This window comes from Lissotriton vulgaris, chromosome 7 (genome assembly GCF_964263255.1).
Source record: "Lissotriton vulgaris chromosome 7, aLisVul1.2, whole genome shotgun sequence".
Taxonomy (NCBI): domain Eukaryota; kingdom Metazoa; phylum Chordata; class Amphibia; order Caudata; family Salamandridae; genus Lissotriton; species Lissotriton vulgaris.
Window position 1 is genome coordinate 937,385,557 of NC_141695.1, and position 23,980 is coordinate 937,409,536.

At 44.2% G+C, this 23,980-nt stretch overlaps 1 pseudogene across 1 annotated transcript in view; it reads right to left on the reverse strand.

Annotated features, from left to right (window-relative positions):
• Nucleotides 1-948: 948 nt before the first annotated feature.
• The window catches only part of LOC147702740 (protocadherin gamma-A6 pseudogene), a 31,754-nt pseudogene continuing 8,722 nt past the window's right edge, over nt 949-23,980 (reverse strand). The window contains exons 2-3 of the transcript XR_015297370.1: nt 13,845-16,198; nt 949-1,323 (exon numbers count right to left, since the gene is read on the reverse strand). The product of XR_015297370.1 is annotated as a protocadherin gamma-A6 pseudogene (transcript). The remainder of the gene's footprint in view (nt 1,324-13,844; nt 16,199-23,980) is intronic.

Genomic DNA, 23,980 nt, shown 5'->3' on the forward strand with positions numbered 1-23,980 from the left:
CAAGTGCACACCTGTGCAACTTTCAATGCACTCTCGTATTCGGGGGTATCATTGTGGCCCTAGAGTGCACAGTCACAGTGCGTCAGCTGCCGTCGTGCTGCCCTATAGATATTCCACCTGATGGGCTAGAAACCAGAGGTAATGCGTTGTATTCGCATATTCATGAGCCCTATGTGTACAGGGAACGTCTGGTGTGTCCTGCACGTCTGGTGTGTCGTGCGTCCAAGCCGACAAATGACCGGCCTTCCTCTACAGATCAGAAGCTCAAGGCAGCGCGGGCGGCTGCTCGGTCTATTGCCACCGGCCTCTGTGCAATAGCGCTGTCCCATCTCAAGGCCACGGAGACTGCCACGAAGCTGCATGTGTGACAGTGCGCCGACCTTGTGAGGCCGAGAAGCGCGTGACGTCAATTAATGGCGAACACAGTGTCCGACGGGAGAGAGTGCACTTTCAGGTTAAGGCTCAGTGAGACTGGGAGGCCGCGACCTCCAGCAAGCACGAGGCGCCACTAAGCCCTGTTACGTCGTTGCTTGGAATAATAACCACTAGCAAGACACGTCCATCAAGAGCTCTAAATGATCAACTCACGTTTAACAACTGGTCGTGCAAGGCTCTCAAAGGACCCCGAGGCCATTAAACATTCCCGCGACAGAGGGCGATGCCAGCAGCACGGGGGCTTAAAGTGGTTTTGACCATTGGTAAAATAAACAGGTACAGTAACGAGGCTCCTGGTTCTCCGGTTAGGATCTGCCTTGCAAAGAAACATTTTGCACCTTAAGGCATCATGGCCTGGGAGGGAAAGCAGCTACTAGAGGAGAAATGAAGAGGAGCACGAAAAAGACAGCTAGAGGGGAATAACACGTCAACAGCACCCGCAGGTCTTTTGTTCGTGTTTATAAGTGGAAGAAAATGCCCGAAGGCCGGGAAGCAATCCAAAGAGACACTGCATCACTTTTTTTTACTCTGGAAAACGACGTGGCATCCAGGGATGGAGTCGCCATTCCCTCGATCGCTGGATCGGCTTCGTCGGCTCTGGGGCTGGTCTCCTGCTGGTTTAGGGTGGCTTCTTTGCTTCTTCTCTCTGCCACATTCGCATCTCTGAATGTAAACAACATTTTTACCTTTGCCAGCCCACCTCCTGTGCTTCAGCTCCTCCTTTCCACTTACTTTGCACACAGGTGCTTGTTCCTTGGGCAGCGCTTCACAGATGACATTCACTGTGTTCAGGGCGCTGGAAGGGGGGATTGAGCCAGGACTGCTGAGAGGACATCTTGCCCACTTTGCCTGACCAGCAAACTCAAGATCTCTGGTGGAAACACAAGCCTGACAGCACAGGCATCATCGAGCTTCAAACCAGAAAATGCAGGATGACAAAAACGAGACAAAACTCCTTCTCCCGCTGCACACCAGGGGTCTGGAGCTCCATCCGCACCCAAACCTGAGAAGTGCCCTCCCTCCTCCACCCCTAGAGAAGCTGAAGACCCAGCTCGACAAACAACACCCAGTCCACAAGTCACTCCCAAGCTGACAGATCCCCCTTGAGGAGAACCCACGTCTCTACCCATGTCTATGTTTGCTGTAAATATCAGTATTTTTTTACATATACACGCCAACAAATACAGCCAATTATGAAAACAGTGAAAATGGGGCAATGGGATGAAATATAGAGGATGAACCCACACACCATCCTCCGTTTTTCATGTTACTGCACCTTTTCCTTCCCCCTCTCTTCTTCTTACACATCCTTCCCACGCTTCCGCGCCTTGACGCTATTGAACATCAGTCTTGTGCATCTGCTTTGCACGTTGGTGTTTCTATATATGTCTCATACATAAGTTGACGAGAGCGGCTTCAAGAAATAATAGAATAATGGACTTGCAACTTAGTACAGCAGTGGGTTCATGAGATACATGCAAAGGCAAAGCCCACAAGGGAGCACATAGGGGGCGGCTAGGGGCCGGCGGGGGAGGCCCTGCACAGTGCAGCAGGTACAGGCAATTGCACACATATGTAGGCAGTGCCATTGTGTGCCATCAACCATCAACGGAAGTTCACCAGGAGTTAAACAAGTAGGAGTGCGCAAAATTCGTGAAATTTGCGTTGTGGTGTCATCATTCTGCAAACATTTTGGAAAATCCCATGAAATTACTCAAAGTCAAAAATTCTCGCTGACTGCTCAGAGAATTTTTGACTTTGAATACCTGAAAGCTTTGCTTAAGGAAATTGGGGGGAGAGAGGTGACCTTCCCAGTCTTGCTTTGGAGCACCAACTGTGATTTGCCAACCTTTACCTGAGCCATACTCTTGCAGAGCGCCCTTTCTCTATCCCTGTTACCTCAATTTTCTAGCCATGAAATTACTCAATTGTGCAACATGCATAACTGCCATTTAGCCCGACATTTTAATGTGAAATGTATTCTTGCATGCGTTTTTGAAGAGAGGAGGTATTTCTTGCTAAAAAAACAATAGTGTGAAAAACATAAATGTTGTGAACAGCTGTTACCCTTCTGGTTCCCAATCAGTGTAGCACAGCACGATTCGCTAGGTCTTCAACACATGCACCACGCTCCCAACTTTAACCCATACCTCAGTTATCCATTCAGATCCAGTAGATTTGGGGATCACATTTGATACCTTCGCACAAAACCTAGAGGCCACCTGGATCCCGGAACTAGTACAATGAATAAATTGCAGTGATCAGTGGAGACTGATTGGAACCCAGAGATATTAATAATGTGATTTTTAAAGTCAAAGCTTCACATGTTAATGGAATACACCTTCGTGAATTTTGAAGCAGATTTAACATATGGTTTAAGTGATTTGTGTTGTGTGTTTCACATAGCAAACGTTTTCAGGGCTCGGCTCATGCACAGGCCCTAAAATCCAAGCCAGACCCTTGGCTCGGCTCTCCCTGTAAATCTATTGGCTTGCCCACTTCTACTTCCTACTCTAATCCATACCTCAGTTATCCATTCAGATCTAGGCGGTATGGGGATCACATCTGATGCCTTCGCACAAAACCTTAAGGCCACCTGTATACTTAAACACGTACACATAAACTGCAGTGACCAGTGGAGACTGTTGGGAACTCGGACAACTAACATTATAAAGTACTGTGGTAATGACTTGCCATAGACACCGCTATGGCCCCTGGCCTTCAAAGAATGCACTGAGCTCCAATAATTTCAGCATAAATATGTATCAGTATATATCCATACACCACAGTGTACATCAAACCAGGACTTTGATGTTTGCATTATGTTACATTTCACATATTTACAACTGCATTTCTTGGATGTCCTATTTAGGTATAGGGAGAGTAACATCTGATTGAGTGTATGGAGGTCAGACCACCAGCCAGCCAGGTCAGCAGAGACTATGGACTCTGCTCCCCTGGTGGATGGTTAACTGCATTATTTAGAGAGTCCTGTGATGTATGAAGGGATCTCATTGGCTTCGAAGCAGCTGTCACTGCGGTGGCTCCATTAAAAGCACTGAAGCTTTGCTGAGCAGGTGACATGTTTAATGTGCCTACTTACCAGAGTTTTTTTGTTTTTCAACAATAAACTAAAGCAGAAGTTTATTTTTGAGGAAAATAAATATATATATATCACAGCCCCCATGAACAGGGAGTCTTTTCTCTAAGGGTGACTGCGCTATATTCATGCCCACCACCACATCAGCTTGCATAGCAGTTCTGGGTAGGACAATTTAGTGATGGCCATCTAAATGGCTGCTAGTACAATGTGACCTCGCAGGTGGGCAGAACATCAGGTCAGAGGTGTTCAGCAATAGAGACAGCTACAGATTTGTAATTTCAACACAAGTGCTATCCCTACTCTAAATAAAGTGACTGAGTTTAATGTGGTCCCACTCTTCCAAACTGTAAATGACCTGCTATGTTGATTTACCCTGAATCACACCATATTCAGTCAAATACTCAGACCAGCTGATGTAATCAACCATATCTCTTCTCATAGTTTTCAAAACCCTGTGCTCAGTTATAAGTGAGCAGTACTTCAATCCCCACAACTCTTCAGCAGAATCAACAGCTATCTTTTATCAGATCACTGTTTCAACAACCTCATTTTCCTTGCACTTCACAATCTAAGCATGATGGCTGAGAAGATAGATGCCACACAGTGCAGGGCGCACACTATGGAATAGCCTCTTCCATCTGCCATACCTTCCCCCAACTCATGCACTTTAGAACTGTATTTAGAACTTTCATCTGCTGGAGCTCAGAGGTCATATAGTCGGTTATCTCAAAAAGGTCCATATATGGATGTTCAGCCATGATGTAAAGAGGAGATCTTTGTGGCAATTAAGTCCGATTTTTCAAGAAAACAAGACCACAGAGGCACAATTCTGAGGTGTTAATAACTAGAGGCATTTTACAAGCTATGCCCAGCAGTAAGTCAACCACAAGATGAAAGGGAAACTGAAGGGCACTTCCATGTTCTGTATTCTACAGCCTAATAAAAGGGTATCAATGCAAGGAAGATAATAACCGCCTGGGTTCCTACAGTGTACATCTCAGCCCATTTTGTGATAAAGGCTCACTTTCCCTGTTTGTGACAGGCACACCTTAAAACAGGTGTGCTGTGCACAAACAGGGAAAGTGTGCCCTATTATGGTGAACGTGCTGCCCTCAGGACAGCCAAAAACTCACACTGCCTGATTAGAGATCTCCTTCACAAGCAGGTACAGTGAGTGACTGCACCAACCTGCTGGGAGATCCATGAGACCATCTTTCCCACTCAAGAGGGCTGCCTTCAGGGGCCGCACTGTAATCTAACACTGGGCGTAGGACTACGCTACGCTCGCGTACTTTGCGCCACACTAATTGCACGTAGCACAGTGCAAAAATGCGTAGCGGGCATTTTTTGCTTACTCGCGGCCCTCAACGTCAAGTTGGCGACCGCGAGCCAGCAAAATAACATCCTGGCAAGACTTTTTCCTTGTTCGCTATCAGCAACATCAAGTTGCCGATCGTGAGCATGGAAAATAAACCTCGCAGCGAGATTCTCAACGTGGGGAGGTCAGGTTTCTCATTGCGAGTGGTCGCGTATGCTCGCGATGAGAAACTACCAGTCCGCGTTGAGAAAGCTGCAGCTTGAGTACAAATCTACTCGAGCGGCAGAAAACGACCACTTGAACTGTGCAAGATGCGGTTTGCAATGATTGCACAGTGCGGACAAGCATCTGGCACTGTGCAATCAGGGCGAACAGCATTTTGCACAGTGCACTACGCAGTTCGCCTAGCTTGCGTAGAGCAAAGTGCAATTTACGTAGCTACTCGTAGTGCTACTACGAAAACTATGCCCAGGGTTACTGCAATTGCGCTTCCAGAGGGAATGTTTGCTTTTGCACTCAAACCTATAATTAGGCGTGGGTGCGGATGCAAAGAGATTCCCTCATTTGCATAGAGTCCCAACCCCATGCTATTCAGGGAATGCCCTCTTGAGATAGCACTGGAGCTAAATGTGTTTCAGTGCTATCTGTAATATAGAAAATGCTGCACAAGCATCTGCGGTCACTTCTGTAATACCAAACTGCCCGAGGAATGCACTTAACTGGCGCACATAACCGTTAAGCCCCCGAGGCACCTCTGTAATACTGCCCATCCATGGCATATTTTCAATAAATACATGAATTACATAAATGTATACCTGTATTACTATCAAAAATAAATATGAAAGATAATTCCGTAGGCATTTTGATGTGGGTTGTATATTGAAACTTAAAAAAATGGTCTGTCATATGTTGTACTGTAAAATTCTAACAGCAACAAATGTAAGCACTGTTTGTGAAATCACCATTTATAAATTAAAAACAAGGACCACATTTCAGGTTAATTGTTATTTAACCTAATAACTACACACACATTCCTTAACTGATTAAACTATAGCAAGAAGAAATAGTTCATTTGTTTCTTGACTAAACAGGAACATCTCCACTGTGTTGGAACTGATTTTTGCAACCAACCCAAGCAATAACAAACATGTACAAATAAATAAGGACAAACAGTAACAACACACACGTAGCTTATGCAATATGACTTTAATACAACAATAGAACAAGCACATATATTGGCAATGATAGCTAAACAGTAGCAGAATAGTTAGATGTATATGTGCAGTGCAATACTAGCATGATAGCATATAAAAAACTGTCTTGAATCACTTGCAATGTAGTAAATCAAAGCACAACAATAAATGTGCACATCAAGATAAAGCAGGAGAACCTGGCCCTTTGCCCCTCGAAAACTTACCTTGAACAGCTAGCACAGGCATCCAGCTCCGGACACTTGCCCCCTCTCTATCTGGGAATAATACAACAGGGACAGCAGCGACGGGCGATGGCAAATCTGCTAAACTCCATCTGTGACATTCCTAAAGTCATCTGCACCCTTCCTTTTATACACTAAAAGCGGGCTTACGTTCCTTTTCCACACCAGTGGTTTTTGTAATGGTATCAATATTTTCGGTAACCCAGGATGCTCCTGACTCCTACTCCTCTTTTGCTCTCACTGGTACCAGTCAATAATTCTTTCAGGGACTTTAAATAAGTCCCAGGTTTGTTTCAGGTTAATAAATCCTCAACGGGATGTCTCCCCTGACCCACATGCCTTCGCCTGGCACAGTAAACAGAGCACTTTCACAGTACTATAGTTAAGTCTACTGAGAATGGCAAAAACAAGCATCACATGATCATCTGCTATCTCAACGTGGTACATAGGTTTCCTACATACAGTTTCACTCGTCATCGCTGCCTGAGCTAATTAACCCTTTCACGTCAGTCTCTTCCACACACTATTCCCTATACTGCTCCCTATATTCTGCACATTCACTAAAATTACAACAAGTTTTGCCTGTTTCAATATTTTAGTATGCGTGGTTGCTCTATGAGATTATCTTTGTATACTAGAATCACCAGTAGAAAGAAGAATGTCTGTTGAGACCCCTTGATTGTGTTTTAGAAAGCATAATGCTTGGAGTACAGACAACCGTATAAGAGTAGGACAAGGCAGACACCCACTTTGGTAGTTTGAGGAGATTCTAAGATCCATGCAAAGATTACAAAGCAGTAGATACAGAATCAAACATCTGAGCAACATTGGGTTACCTGCATTCATTTTTGTTAAAAAGCATCAGTGTTGAAATTAATAGAAATGAAATTAAAGCTAAAGGTGCAACTAACAACATTTTTAAATCCAATGGATTTTCAGGATTTTGTGGTTAACTGCTTAGTTCATCAAGAATCCCTTGTAAGTTTTTAGAAAACACAATGTTTAAAGTAACTGAGGATGAGGTGGCAGCCCGTTTTTCTGCACTATGATGAACACTTCCTGCTTGAGGAAATCTTTCCTCAGTAAGGCTCTTGATGTTTTAATTTCTCCAGTATGGAGACCAGTTTTAAAGAGTGAGGAGCTACTGACTTGAGGTAGATGGTAGAATAGCCTTGAACTACGTCGAGAATCAGCATCCACTTGTACCACGTATTGTTATCAAGTAAACGTGTTCAAAAGAAATTGAACCATCTCGTTTAATACTGAGAGAGAGCATGTTGGTGGGGTTTCATTTTGATCAAGAAACTACACCTTTTCAGTGACATTTCAACTGAGTAGAGGGGACCTAAAGTCCTGAGGCTTCACTCAAAACTGAAACTCCCTGAGCTCTTCATGGGTATATTAACGGTGACCATACATAACTTCAGAATGGTTGTTATTGAAGAAGTAAGATGACGGAAGGACACCACTAAAGTCATTGCTCAGTAATAAGTGACATGTCCAATTTGATCGACATCAAGATCATATGTCTTTACCTCATAAATGGAACCACCAGTAGCATTGTTCTCCGGGACATGGACCTGGTAGGATGATTGGTCAAAAACTGAAAGATTGTCACTAACGTCACATAGCTGTAATTGGATTTTTATGTTTGTGCTTAGAGGAGACGATCCTTTGCCCGTAGTTTTAACTGTAATATCATATTCTAGTGCATTTTCCCTGTCCAGTAGGCATACAGTCACACGGCTGTAATGCTTTCCAGATGAATATATTTTTTTTAAAGGCAGTTCTTGAATATGGCACTCTACTTAACTCATAACTCCCACATCTTTGTCAACAACATGTATTAATGTTACCACTTTATCCAGTGGTGTGTTTTAGGAGCCTTGTCTTGCTAGTCAGTGTATATGTTACCTTGGGGACATTGCCATTGTCATCAGCAACCACTTAGACTAACTTGAAATGAGCAACATTTCTCTATCCATCCATACATTGTCCTACCGTTTTGTAGGACTTAATTTTTTTAATGATCAAGGAACTACATAACAGTAATTTCTCCTGTATCTGTGTACGAATGTAAAGCAACAATAACATTTTCTGAGATGCACCAGAAAGAGGAGTTGCTTTTAGAATTTGACCCTTCATTGTTGTCAGTGGCTTACACAAGAAGCACCACTCAGATATTTACTTTCCCTTCCCTGATGCTTGCTATGCAGACCTTGCAACTGAACACTAGGAAACTGTCATTGGACAAAAGTACATTAATATTCATGAACACAGTATTCGACTTTTGTTGGATTGCCCCATTACATTCAGTCAGAATCAAATGAACATTAGTGTATCGTTTGCGGTCTCCAGCATCAGTTTTGCACATTGACACCTATCAATGCTTTTTATTTCTTCTAGGATAAAAAGAGCGTCTAGTGTTGAGCTCACAGCTCTGCAGGGGTCGATATCTATGTCCAGATCTCGACCCTGGAAATGGGCGCTTCCATCAGCATGGTTTCAAAATTGCCAAATCAATGGGATTCTTCAGATAAGTTGGGGTGTTATCATTAATATCCTGAAGATGGACTACCACATGAAAAACTTTACCAGGAGTATCTACGACAGTCTTTAATTGAATGGTACCATTGACAGATTCCCTGCACAATTCCGCTCTGTCTATTCTTTCATTCATTTGCAAGATCCCGTTTTCAGAATTTAATGTAAGATAAATATTAATGGCGGCAGAGACTACATGGAGTTTCCTGTCAGACAAATGAGGCATTTAATCACAAAAGCTTCCCAGTGTTTCCTACAATGGAACTTCGTTTCATTGTGTCATCATGCAAATACATTGTTAGTTCAGAAACTCTCTCACAGAGACAAAGAAACGACTAAACAAAGAAACCAATACAATACCTCCACTTGCATTGGAGCTCGGCTTCTCCCATTCCAGTCATTGCCAATGCTACTTAATTTATTATTATTGAAGTTGAAGGCATATGGGTCTCCCCTGACCCACATGCCTTCGCCTGGCACAGTAAACAGAGCACTTTCACAGTACTATTGTTAAGTCTACTGAGAATGTCAAAAACAAGCTTCATATGATCTTTTACTATCTCAACGTGGTACATAGGTTTCCTACATACATTTTCACTCATCATCGCTGCCTGAGCTAACTAACCCTTTCACGTCACAGTCTCTTCCACACACTATTCCCTATACCGCTCCCTATATTCTGCACATCCACTAAAATTGCAAACTAGTTTTGCCTGATTCAATATTTTAGTATGCGAGGTTCCTCTATGAGAATATCTTTGTATACTAGAATCATCAGTAGAAAGAAGAATGTCTGTTGAGACCCCTTGATTGTGTTTTATGAGAGCATAATGCTTGGAGTACAGACAACCGTATAAGAGTAGGACAAGGCAGACACCCACTTTGGTAGTTTAAGGAGATTCTAAGATCCATGCACAGATTACAAAGCAGTAGTTACAGAATCAAACATCTAAGCAACATTGGGTTGCCTGCATTCATTTTTGTTAAAAAGCATCAGTGTTGAAATTAAAGCTAAAGGTGCAACTAACAAGATTTTTAAATCCAATGGGTTTTCAGGATTTTATGGTTGGCTGCTTAGTTCATCAAGAGTCCCTTGTAAGTTTTTAGAAAACACAATGTTTAAAGTAACTGAGGATGAGGTGGCAGCCCATTTTTCTGCACTATGATGAACACTTCCTGCTTGAGGAAATGTTTCCTCAGTAAGGCTCTTGATGTTTTAATTTCTCCAGTATGGAGATCAGTTTTAACCCCTTCGCTGCGGCGGCAATTCCACCGCAGTGCTAGGGGGTTGGGGGGGTCGGGGGCCGCGCGGCGGTCCCATGCTCGTTACGGAACCGCTCTGTCACGAGCCTCGGGTGCACTGAGCTGATGACGGAGCGGTTCCGCCATGGCCCCGCCCGCTAAAAAGAAAGTCCAGCGCAGGCGCGCCGAGCGGGCCGTGACGGAACCGCTCCGTCTTCAGCACAGCGCGTCCGTGGCTGGTGATGGAGCGGTTCCGTCACCAGCATGGGATGGGTTAAAGAGTGAGGAGCCACTGACTTGAGGTAGATGGTAGAATATCCTTGAACTACGTCCAGAATCAGCATCCACCAGTACCACCTATTGTTAGCAAGTAAACGTGTTCAAAAGAAATTGAACCATCTCGTTTAATACTGGGAGAGACCATGTTGGTGGGTTATCATTTTGATCAAGAAAATACACCTTTTCAGTGACATTCCAACTGCGTAGAGGGGACCTAAAGTCCTGAGCCTTCACCCAGAACTGAAACTCCCTGAGCTCTTCATGGGTATATTAACGGTGACCATACATAACTTCAGAATGGTAGTTATTGAAGAAGTAAGATGACGGAAGGACACCACCAATGTCATTGCTTAGTTATAAGTGACATGCCCAATTTGATCGACATCAAGATCAAATGTCTTTACCTCATAAATGGGACCACCAGGAGCATTGTTCTCCGGGACATGGACCTGGTAGGATGATTGGCCAAAAACGGAGAGATTGTCACTAACGTCACATAGTTGTAATTGGATTTTTATGTTTGTGCTTAGAGAAGACGATCTTTTGCCTGTAGCTTTAACTGTGATAACATATTCTGGTGCATTTTCCCTGTCCAGTGAGCATACAGTCACAAGGCTGTAATGCTTTCCAGATGAATATATATTTTTTTAAAGGCAATTGTTCACGATTATGGCACTCTACTTAACTCATAACGCCCACATCTTTGTCAAAAACATGTATTAATGTTACCACTTTATCCAGTGGTGTGTTTTAGGGGCCTTGTCTTGCTAGTCAGTGTAAATGTTATCTTGGGGACATTGCCATTGTCATCAGCAACCACTTAGAATAACTTAAAATGAGCAACATTTCTCTATCCATCCATACATTGTCCTACCATTTTGTAGGAATTAATTTTTTTCATGATCAAGGAACTACATAACAGTAATTTCTCCTGTATCTGTGTACAAATGTAAAGCAACAATAACATTTTCTGAGATGCTACAGAAAGAGGGGTTGCTTTTAGATTTTTACCCTGCATTGTTGTCCGTGGCTTACACACGAAGCACCACTTAGATATTTGCTTTCCCTTCCCTGATGCTTGCTATGCAGACCTTGCAACTGAACACTAGGAAACTGTCATTGGACACAAGTACATTATTATTCATGAACACAGTATTCGATTTTGTTGGATTGCCCCATTACATTCAGTCAGAATCAAATGCACATTAGTGTATCGTTTGCGGTCTCCAGCATCAGTTTCGCACATTGACACCTATCAATGCTTTTTATTTCTTCTAGGATAAAAAGAGCGTCTAGTGTTGAGCTCACAGCTCTGCAGGGGTCGATATCTATGTCCAGATCTCGACCCTGGAAATGGGCGCTTCCATCAGCACGGTTTCAACATTGCCCAATCAATGGGATTCTTCCGATAAGTCGGGGTGTTATCATTAATATCCTGAAGATGGACTACCACATGAAAAACTTTACCAGGAGTATCTACGACAGTCTTTAATTTAATGGCACCATTGATAGATTCCCTGCACAATTCCGCTCTGTCTATTCTTTCATTCATGTGCAAGATCCCGTTTTCAGCATTTAATGTAAGATAAATATTAATGGCGGCAGAGACTACATGGAGTTTCCTGCCAGACAAATGAGACCTTTAATCACAAAAGCTTTCCAGTGTTTCCCACAATGGAACTTCGTTTCATTGCGTCAACATTTAAATACATTGTTAGTCCAGAAACTCTCTCACAGAGACAAAGAAACGACTAAACAAAGAAACCATTACAATACCTCCACTTGCATTGGAGCTCGGCTTCTCCCATTCCAGTCATTGCCAATGCTGCTTAATTTATTATTACTGAAGTTTTTTTTTTGTACAGCACAAACTCGACCTGAAGGTATTGGGGTGCTTTATGTGACCGTCAGTTGCATTACACAAGGATACATTCATTTTTTATTTTTTTTAGGCACAGGGAGAGTAAGCGATTTGACAACAATCACAGGATTTTGAGGGTTGCCGAGACTCAAGCCTCGTTCTCTATGTCAAAGGTCGACAGCTCTGGCCATAACACCACATCTTCTACCCGAGTTAAGGCTCTTTAGAGTCTAAGTATTTAAATAAGTAAAATAAAATTAAAATAAGTCTCACTGCGCAGCAAGCCAATACCTTGCACAAAGCAGGGTATTCTCAAATGTTCCTGTCAAACCCCTGTTTCTTCCCATGTGACTTCACAGAGATTGTAGGAGAATCCAGCGAATACCCAGCTACGGCTCATACAACACATTTGACAAGAGCTACTGACTGTGGCTTTACTGAAGAGCTGCAGAGAGATCAATAAAAATAAGGCAACTGCGTACTAAGCCATGAACACACAAAATCCTTTAAAACCTGTCTACCTCGAATAAGAGACTCTGCTGATACCTGTTGATACGTTTTGCATGAATTAGTGTGTGTCAGAGAGCACTGAAATTGGAACACTCATTCCTACACCTGGGTCCATGCTTGGTTTTGCTTGTCAAACAAAGAATTTCCATTGCCCAGTCAGGGGTAGTAAGCGTTATATAAATGCAAATGAGGCAAGTGACTATAGTTGATTTCCATCAATATTATCATTCACACTGAAAATGCATATGAATCACTCTTCGAATTCAGGAGAGGTAATGCGTTTGCTCAAGGGACAGTACAGATTTGGAAGTAAATAGTAGAGCTAAAGGGGGTGAACTATCTGGTGTAATTTGCATAATGACGTGCCTTCCTGTACTCTTCAAGACTACAAGCTCATGAAACATTGTGGGGATACCCCAAGAGTTGGGCTTTTAGGTTATGGCTTATCAGAGTCGTGCAGGTGATGTTCTGAGAACTATACAGTTGTTTTTGTTTACATCTTAAACCCTAATGAAAGTATTACAAAGAGGTTATGAGAGGGTTGTGGTTCACAGAAGGGTATGGTTTGTTTTTATAACTAGCTTCTACGACAGTGTAAAAAAATGATTTAAAGGAGGGGGCGCTGTAAGGAGGATGGTAAAAAGTATTATCTGGCAAGCACAAATATCAATATATGCCTAACCCTTTAAAACTCATGTTGCATCTCGGGTACTGTTTAGTGAGAAAATGCAGTACACGGATCTAGATCTCAAAACTTTTTTTAAAGGAATAATTGCAACTAGACATAAGTACAAGCCTAAATATATTTCACAATTCCCTTGGCTACACTTAACAATGCACTGTTTAGGAATCAGTGGCCTGACAGTGCTAGAGAGCAGGATTGGGCACACAGAGTAGCTGCAAACAACTGCTTTTTTAAATATTGCCTAATGGAGCAGGTTAAAATGATTTAATGTTATGACAGCTGGCAATATCCATTTAGTAAAAGTGGTGTATTGGGAGAACTGATATTTTTTCCTTTGGTGGTTAATCAAAAACGAAAGTGTACGCCAGTGAATACATTATGCATTTATAAAAATACATTCAAAGTACTACAATGCCAAAGAAATAAACATACCTGGATAAAAGGCTGGCCTTCTGTGTCCATACTTAGGATATCTTCAATGGGAACAGAACCCTGTTTCTTATCATTCCGAATTGCTGTAAGAGTATTTGAGTCGCTGGAATTTGGGATCTTAAACTTGCTTTCCCCTGAATCCATTGTTAAACAGGCATCATTAGGATAGGTCTGTAGGAAAGCCCTGATTCCATCAATGCCTACAAACGGAGCCGGAGGAAGTGAATTAAAGTCAACCCTGAAAGACTCACATAGCTGAGATTCCCTCCAGTGGTGAATCCTGATTGCCAAAAGAAAAATGATCAGGAAAAGGAACAAGAAGGAAACAACAGCAACAGAGATCACTAGATACAGTGTCAGGTTTGACTCAATGTCTGTGGATTTCGAGGGGTTACTTATATCATGAAGGATTTCCGGCATGCTATCTGCCAAAATGATGGTGACTGTAACAGAGGAAGAGAGAGGGGACAGGCCATTGTCCTTTACTAAGATCACCAGAAATTGTTTTATAGCATCTTTTTCCATAACTGGGCGAGCTGTCACGATTTCTCCGTTGTGAAGACGCACAGTAAACAGACCCTGGTCTGTGGACTTTATCAGATGATAGGAGAGCCAAGAATTCTGCCCAGTGTCAGCATCGGCAGCTACCACCTTAGTGATCAGATAACCTGGCTCAGAGGAGCGAGGCACAATCTCCACACCTGAGGAGCCATCCGTGGGTGTTGATGGATATAATATTTCAGGGGTGTTGTCATTCTGATCCTGAATAAAGAATGTCACTATGACATTACTTGCCAGAAATGGCGAGCCACCATCCTGAGCTTTCACCTGGATCTGAAATTCTTTTAACTCTTCATAGTCAAAGGGCTGAAGTGCATAAACAACACCAGATTCAGAATTAATGGATATGTAAGAAGAGAGTGGAACATCTCCAATGTGTCCATCGATGATAGAGTAACTGACTTTGGCATTCCTCCCCCAATCCAAATCTAAGGCTTTGGCGACAAAAATCGATGTTCCTTGAGGTTTATTTTCCATTATGTAGGTGCTGTATGACAATTGCTGAAATATAGGTGCATTGTCATTTTCGTCTGTAATTTGAAGATTTATGTTTTCCGTTTTAGATAGAGGTGGAGTCCCACTGTCCGTGGCTGTAATTGTTATGTTGTAAAATGGGACCTGCTCTCGATCCAAAACACTGTCTGTAATTAAATTATAATAATTGCCAACCGTCTTTGTTAATTTAAATGGGAGATTATGAGAAAGGAAACAAGTAACAAGCCCATGTTCTCCTGAATCCCTATCGTATACCTGAAGTAGAGCTATGACTGTGCCCTGTGGAGTGCTTTCTGGAACTTGTTTCAGCAGAGATGACATCACGATTACAGGAATGTTATCATTCACATTAATGACCTCTACTAAAACTGTGCAGCGTGAGAAAAGACTTCCCACATCACTTCCTTTAACTTCAAATTCAAAAAATGTAGTCTCTTCAAAATCCAGATTTCGACACACAGATATCTCTCCTGTTTTAGAATCCAATGCAAACGTCTGTAAAATATGTTCATCCATCTTATTAAAGGAATATGTTACTTCAGAGTTTGATCCCGTGTCAATATCAACAGCTGTGACGCTGCCCACAACAGTCCCATTGGGCACATTTTCGGGCACACTGATCCTATAAACAGTCTGACTAAAAACGGGTGCATTGTCATTCACATCCTGCACATTGATCTGTATCCGCATGGTGCCTGATCTGACCGGATCCCCTCCGTCCGTGGCTGTGAGGATCAAGCTGTGAACTTCCTGTTCCTCCCGGTCCAGTGGTTTATCTAGGACCAGCTCTGCATACTTTGTGCCATCGCTCCTACTTTTTACATCCAATGTGAAGTGTTTATTGTCGCTGAGCTGATAGTTTTGAAGAGAATAAATCCCCACATCTGCATCGTGTGCCTCGGGCAGCACAAAACGGGTCCCTGGTGCAATAATTTCAGGCACCTGCAGTTCTATTTGTTCATTAAGGAACGTGGGGGAATTGTCATTAATATCTTGAATTTCCACTTCGACTGAATACACTTTCATAACTTTCGCTGAAATGACCTCTACATTTAACAGACAATGGGATACTTGTCTACACACAGTTTCTCTGTCAATCCTTTCATTGATATATAAATGTCCCTTATTTAAGCTCAGAGCAAAGTACTGCTTCCTACCTCTGTACTCAATCCTGGCTCCGCCTTCTGATAACTCCTTTGTATCCATCCCCAGATCCAGAGCCACATTCCCGACAAAAGCGCCTTTCCTCATCTCCTCGGGAATGGAATAACGCAGCTGCCCGGAAGCGGCTCCACAGACTGTCAGCAGAGCAACAAGAAGCAGCAGAGGAGCCCCGGAGGAACAGCGCCTCGATGACTGAGCCCCGGAGTAACAGCGCCTCGATGCCTGAGCCCCGTAATAACAGCGCCTCGATGCCTGAGCCCCGTAATAACAGCGCCTCGATGACTGAGCCACGGAGTCTCAGCGTCTCGATGACCGAGCCCCGGAGTCACAGCGCCTCGATGTCTGAGCCCCGGAGCAAAAGCTCCTAGAAGTCTGAACCCCGGAGTAACAGCTCCTCGGTGGCTGCGCCATGGCCAGCAAGGATGTCTCTCCGGTTACACTAGCTCAAAATAAAGCTTCTGGTTTGTGTGAAAACGCATTCCCTGATAGTTCACCAAAGGACAGACAAACTGCCACCTATCCCGCCAGTCGTGTATCTTTCTCTGCTGCATTTATGCCACGTGATATTAGGGATTTTCGCGGAATGTTTTGTACGGGAAATCTGTATATTACAACTTTTACTTTCTCTGTGCATATATGAACATCTCAGCATGAATAGTGAAACTTAATTCAGAGTTAAGTAAGCCCGCTCCTTTCTAAGCGTCTTGTTCTAGGTTTGTGTTCTTTTTGAGAGAAAGGGACAACAGAGGGTATCCTGCGTATACCCATCATCAAGAAGCCATCTCTCAGCTGGTATGTTTTAGTTATACTCCTATTGTTTTAATCCAAATAATCACATCACTCTAGACATACGACATGTTGCTTTATAACCAATCTCATTCCTAGGCCTGTCTCCCAAATATAGTGCTCTGGCGTGCAACACTGAAAATGCTCGTGCTTCAACTTACATACATTGATTTCATCATTGAAATATGCTTTTAGCAACTACATAAACAAGCATTTGCAATGCAATAGGTCTCGCATTAGGAAAGTTTGAGCTATTGGTATTGTAAATGACAAATTTTTAATTTATGTGTTGGTTTTGAAAATAGCGAAATTAATAGCTTTGTCATTTACAATGCCAATATGTTTAACTTTCTCAAATGTGACACCTATAGCATTTGTAATGCAATATGTGTTGTATTTACGTGACTTAGGTGTATTGATCTTACAAATAACAATGGCTTTTATTTTTTTTAAATAATTAATACTTAAATGAAAGTTATTGTAATTTATAATGGCAAGAGCTTAAATTTTTGTAAATACGTTTTGTGAAGTGAGGGTGATAGATAGAGCGAGGGCGATAGATAGGGCGAGGGCGATAGATAGGGCGACAGATAGGGCGAGGGCGACAGATAGGGCGAGGGCGACAGATAGGGCGTGGGCGACAGATAGGGCGTGGGCGACAGATAGGGCGTGGGCGACAGATAGGGCGATAGATAGGGCGAGGGCGATAGATAGGGCGAGGGCGATAGATAGGGCGAGGGCGATAGATAGGGCGAGGGCGATAGATAGGGTGAGGGCGATAGATAGGGTGAGGGCGATAGCTAGAGCGAGGGCGATAGCTAGAGCGAGGGCGATAGCTGGAGCGAGGGCGATAGCTGGAGCGAGGGCGATAGCTGGAGCGAGGACGGTAGATGGAGCGAGGGCGATAGCTAGAGCGAGGGCGATAGCTAGAGCGAGGGCGATAGCTAGAGCGAGGGCGATAGCTAGAGTGAGGGCGATAGCTGGAGCGAGGGCGATAGCTGGAGCGAGGGCGATAGCTAGAGCGAGGGCGATAGCTGGAGCGAGGGCGATAGCTGGAGCGAGGACGGTAGATGGAGCGAGGACGGTAGATGGAGCGAGGACGGTAGATAGGGCGAGGGCGATAGATAGGGCGAGGGCGATAGCTAGAGCGAGGGCGATAGCTAGAGCGAGGGCGATAGCTAGAGCGAGGGCGATAGCTAGAGCGAGGGCGATAGCTAGAGCGAGGGAGATAGCTGGAGCGAGGACGATAGCTGGAGCGAGGACGGTAGATGGAGCGAGGGCGATAGCTAGAGCGAGGGCGATAGCTAGAGCGAGGGCGATAGCTGGAGCGAGGGCGATAGCTGGAGCGAGGGCGATAGCTGGAGCGAGGGCGATAGCTGGAGCGAGGGCGATAGCTGGAGCGAGGGCGATAGCTGGAGTGAGGACGGTAGATGGAGCGAGGACGGTAGATGGAGCAAGGACGGTAGATGGAGCGAGGACGGTAGATGGAGCGAGGGCGATAGCTAGAGCGAGGGCGATAGCTGGAGCGAGGGCGATAGCTGGAGCGAGGGCGATAGCTGGAGCGAGGACGGTAGATGGAGCGAGGACGGTAGATGGAGTGAGGACGGTAGATGGATAGATGGAGTAAGGGCGGTAGATGGATAGATGGAGTGAGGGCGGTAGATGGATAGATTGAGTGAGGCGGTAGATGGATAGATGGAGTGAGGGCGGTAGATGGATAGATGGAGTGAGGGCGGTAGATGGATAGATGGAGTGAGGGCGGTAGATGGATAGATGGAGTGAGGGCGGTAGATGGATAGATGGAGTGAGGGCGGTAGATGGATAGATGGAGTAGATGGATAGATGGAGTGAGGGCGGTAGATGGATAGATGGAGTGAGGGCGGTAGATGGATAGATGGAGTGAGGGAGGTAGATAGATAGATGGAGGGAGGGCTGTAGATAGATAGAGTGAATCTGTCACAAATTAAGCACTAGGAAAGCAGCACCAATTCCAAAGGCCACACAAGAAATTCTGTAAAGACACAAACCGTGAGCAAAAGGCAGGACTAAGAAAATAAAAGTCACATTGAGCGAACAAATGTACCTGTTTCCCCCCCACCTCCCCAACACCACCTTAGGAAGGATGCTGTAGGCGGTTATATGTAGATGGCAGCACTATTGCCTTATATTTCCACAGCATAAGCCTGTGTTGGCACCACAGAGAAGCACCGCAAACAGCGGATACAACTGTGTTCTGTTAGTGGCATGGTGAGCGTTAAAACGGGTGTGTTCATACAGCGAGAGTAACGCTTGCCCAAAAGGATATAGTCTTAAAAACGGAAATTGATAATTTGGTGGGGGAACTGGGTCACTAGCACCACTGCAGTCCTTTATTAACTACTACACATGCCTGTCTTCATAAACACATTACTTACCTGTAACCTGCCCCATAAATCTATATTTACATTCATATGTAAATCTATGTGGCATTGTGTGTCCGGAGAGCACCCAAAAATGTTGCTGGGTTGACGAAATTATGTGCCCCAAAAAGTCAAATTTACTGAAAACAGCTGCCGCTAAAATCCTATTAAAGTTTAGTCCATATACTCTTCTTTCAGGTACATTCCACCCCCCCAAAAAAAATCATATTGTGAAGCTGCTGCCTCATGAAACACCGCCACTTCATTATTTGCAAATTAAGCATTACGAAGGCAGCAGTAGCTACGTGTTTACTGAGCAATGTAACTAAAAGGTTTACGAAACTAAAAGCCACATATCAAGTTTAAAGGGCACGCCTAAAACATTAAAAGCAGATATCGTGAACAAAGGCACAATACACAGTGAAGTGTAAAAGCCAAACGTTACGTCCAAAAGACTCGTATATAGGTAAAGAAGGATTGTGTGGCCTGAAAAGGACACATTTGGATTCCAAAGAATGCACATGAAGCACTTTAAAAGCACAAATGGTGAGCATAAAGCACATATAAGACAAAAAAAACTCACATATAGCAAAGAAAAGTAAAATCGCTGGGCCTACCTCCTTATTTAGCCCCCCCCCCCCCACGCGCATCTCGCTGCACTCTTCATTACATCCGGGTGCTTCTGCCGGTGTGCATCTCGGGGGGGGGGTAGAGGGCGGCGGCGTGTGTATGCGTGCGTGTCTGTGTGTGTGCAGGGGGGTGGGGGCGGCAGCGTGTGTATGTGTGTGCGTGCATGCAGAGGGGTGGGGGCTGGCTGTGTCTGTCTGTGTATATGCGCGCGCATGTGCACGGCGCGGGACGGAACGTGCGCGTTCGCGCACCCAAATCCAAGCTCGTAACACACTTTTGTCCCTCATTCCCCCCGAGTCAGGCAACTAAAAGGCTCCAGCTGGACGCATCCTTCGGATGCAGTACAAGCGAGCCCTAAAAAGGGAGATAAAAAAGGGAGATAAAAAAGTGAGATACACCAGAGTACGTGTGAGGCTCACCTATTGCTTATGAGATAACGGAGTGCACACTCGTGCAACTTTCAAGGCTCCTCTATTGTTCGGGGCGTCACTGTCGCTCAAGAGTGCACAGGTCCAGAGATGTCGTCGGGCTGTCCTATGCACATTCCACATGATGGGCTAGAAACTAGAGGCAATGGGTTGCATGCATTAAATCATGAACCCGTTGTGCCAAGAACACGTCTGCTGTATCGTGTATCCAGACCGACACATGGCCTGGCTCTCACAACGGGTTAGAAGTTCAGCTGCCTGCTAACTCCGTGGCCCTGAGCTCACTATTCATGAAATCAGAGTATTAGCAGTCAGTGCGGACAGCTGCTCGGTATGTTGCCACCGCCCTCGGTGCAGTAGCGCTGTCCGATGTCAAGGCGCACGGAGAGTACCACGAAGCTGCATGTGTGACAGTGCCGCGACCTTGTGAGGCCGAGAAGTGCGGGACGTCAATTATGGACACAAGACAGAGATAACTATTTTTTTCCTTTGTCATTATTAATGGCGAGCAAAGATAATCTCAAATCCGTGTTTAGTGCAATTGCCAAGGAAAGTTTTTAAACGTTATTCACGCCAGGGTTAGCAACAGCTGGGATTAGGGCTGGGGCGCCTTGTTTCGTGTGTATGAAAAAAACACACTTGAAGATATTTTAAGGTACTCTCGCCGGACTGCATCCCTCGCTCATGCCAACTAACGCTAAATTCGTTTTCTGAGGAAAACAGGGTCGTCTCTGGATTAATCAGCCAGTACAGCTATAACCAACCGTGTATGCCCACCTCCGAATCCTGCCAGTGTTCTGGTCAGAGACCCGCCAGGTACTCAGAAAAGAAGGCACCGAGGTCATTAAAGATTCCCGCGACAGAGGGCAATGCCAGCAGCACGGGGCTTAAAAAGGGGTTTGACCATTGGTAAAATAAACAGGTACAGTAACGAAGCTCCTGGTTCTACGTGAGCGCCGGACTTGCAAACAAACATTTGACACATACGGCACCAAGGCCTGGGAGAGACAGCAACTACTAGAGGAGAAATGAAGAGGAGCACGAAAATGGCAGCAGAGGCACGAGCTAGAGGGGAATAACACGTTAGAAGCACCCGCAGGTCTTTTGTTCGTATTGATATGTGGAAGAAAAGGCCCAGCGAAGCCCGGGAAGCAATCCAAAGAGACACTGCATCACTTTTTCTGGAAAAGGACGTGGCAGTCGGTGATGGACTCACCATTCCCTCGATCGCTGGATAGGCTTCGTTGGCTGGTCTCCTGCTGGTGTAGGGTTGCTTCTTTGTAGGTGTTCACTTTCCACCATATTCGCATTTCTGCATGTAAACACGTTTTACCTTTGCCAGCCCACCTCTGTGTTTCAGCTCCTCTTTCCATTCACTGTTTACACAGGTGCTTGTGCCTCGGGCAGCGCCGTATAGATGACATTCACGGTGTTCAGGGCGCTAGAAGGGGATTAAGACAGGACTGCTGAGAGGACATCTTGCCCACTTTTTCTCAGCAGCAAACTCACAATCTCGGGTGGACACACAAGACCATGTCAATATTATTTCTATACGTCAGCAGCTTTTTTTTATACATAAACACGCCAACAAATAGAGCCATTTATGAAGAAAGTGAAAACAGAGCAATGTGATGAAATATAGAGGGGAACCCACGCCCTATCCCCCGCTTTTCATGTTACTGCACCATTTCCTCCCCTCTCTCTTCTTCTGAGACATCCTTCCCACGCTTCCACTATTAAACACCAGTCTTGTGCATCTGCTTTTCACGTTGGTGTTTCTGCAGGTCTCATACGCATGTTGATGAGAGCGGCTTCAAGAAATAATAGAAAACGGTACTTGCAAGATAGTGTAATGTCCACAAGGGGAGATTGAGGGGGCGCGGCTAGGGGTCTGTGGGGAGCCCTGCAAAGTGAAGCAGGTAAAATCAATTGCATATATATGTAGGCAGTGCCATTGTGTGCCATCAACCATCAACGCAAGTTCACCAGGAGTCAAACAAGTAGGGGCGTGTGAAATTCATGAAATTTGCTTTCACATCATTTTGCAACATTTGGGAAATTACTATGAAATTACTCCTAATCATGCAAAATGCAAAACCGTCATTTAGCTTTATATTTTAGTGTGAAATACATTTTTGCTTCTATTTTTAGTGCAAGGAGGCGTTTCTCACATAAAAAGTGTGAAAAACACAATTGCTGTGAACAGCTGTTCACCTTCTGGTTTTAACTCAGCATGGCAAAGCATGATTTGTTAGGTCTTCAACACATGGTCCACTCTCCTCACCAGAGGTGGGCGAGCCACTGAATGCTCGAGCCAGACTGGAGCCTAAAGCCTGGCTCAGATCAAGGTCCTGTAGGAACCTCGAGCCATAACGAGACTAGCTTTCATGTGGCTTTTGTCTGCCTCTTTCCCTCTCCTCAGGATATGGCATTACGGCCAGAACTGCCGACCAGGTTCAATACTCGGCATCTGCTCAATATACTGTGTTTCTGGGCAAATCACTTAATCTCCCCTTGCCTATAAACAATGAAAACTTAGCTGTGTAAGGTAACAAATGCTTATGCACAGTGCTCCACTATCTTTGTGTCGAGTTCACGTTAATATAAAAACTACAGGAAATGCCCAAAGGGGTAAAAACAAAGCCGTAACATAATAAAAGACAAATAGACACTGTGTTCCCTAGCTGATTTGTAAAAAGTGAAACCAGAAAACCTTGATAAATTGCAGCTTCGCCACTGAAATTGTGTAACAGTAGGCAAATATTTTATTTCACAAAAACTATTTTTTCTTCTTTATAACATATTTAAGCACTTTCAAATATGGGAGTTCAAAATACCAGGTGTACAAAAACCTATCATGCTTGATTTAGAAGACTATAATGTTGATCTACAATAATACAGGTCAACTACAATGTTTACATGACAAATGTCTTGCCTCTTAGTGCACTAGTGGCTCATGTTTAGCAATGATTACTTTTAATATGTACTTCTTGGTGTTGTGCTATAATGTGATTTATTAAAGTCAAAGTTTCACATTGAAATAATACATTTTCTTGAATTTTGAAGCAGCTTTTTCATCTTGCTAAGTGATGTTTGTTGTGTGATTTACATAGCAAACACTTTCAGGGCTAGGCTCATGCATAGGCCCTACGATCCAAGCCAGAACCTTGGCTCGGCTCTCCCTGTAAATCTGTTGGCGTGCCCACTTCTGCTTCCCACTGTACCCCATACCTCCGTTATACATTACGATCTAGTAGCTATCCACATTTGTTGCCTTCGCACAAACCCTAGAGGCCACCTGGATTCTGAAGAAGTACAATCAATAAACTGCAGTGAGCAGTGGAAACTGTTTGGAACCCAGACAACAAATACAGTATAAAGTACTGTGGCAATGGCTTGCCAAAAAGAGCCCATGGCCCCATGCCTTCAAAGAATGCACTGACCTCTAATAAATCCAGCATTCGTATGTTTCAGTATATATCCATACAACACTGGACATCAAGCCGGGACTTAGATGTTTGCATTATGTTACATTTCACATATTTACAAGAGCATTTCTTAGATTTCCAATTTAGGTAGAGGGAGATTAACACCTGATTGAGTATATGGAGGGCAGACTGCCGGCTAGATAGGTCAGCAGAGACTATGGCCTCTACTCCCCTAGTGGACTGCT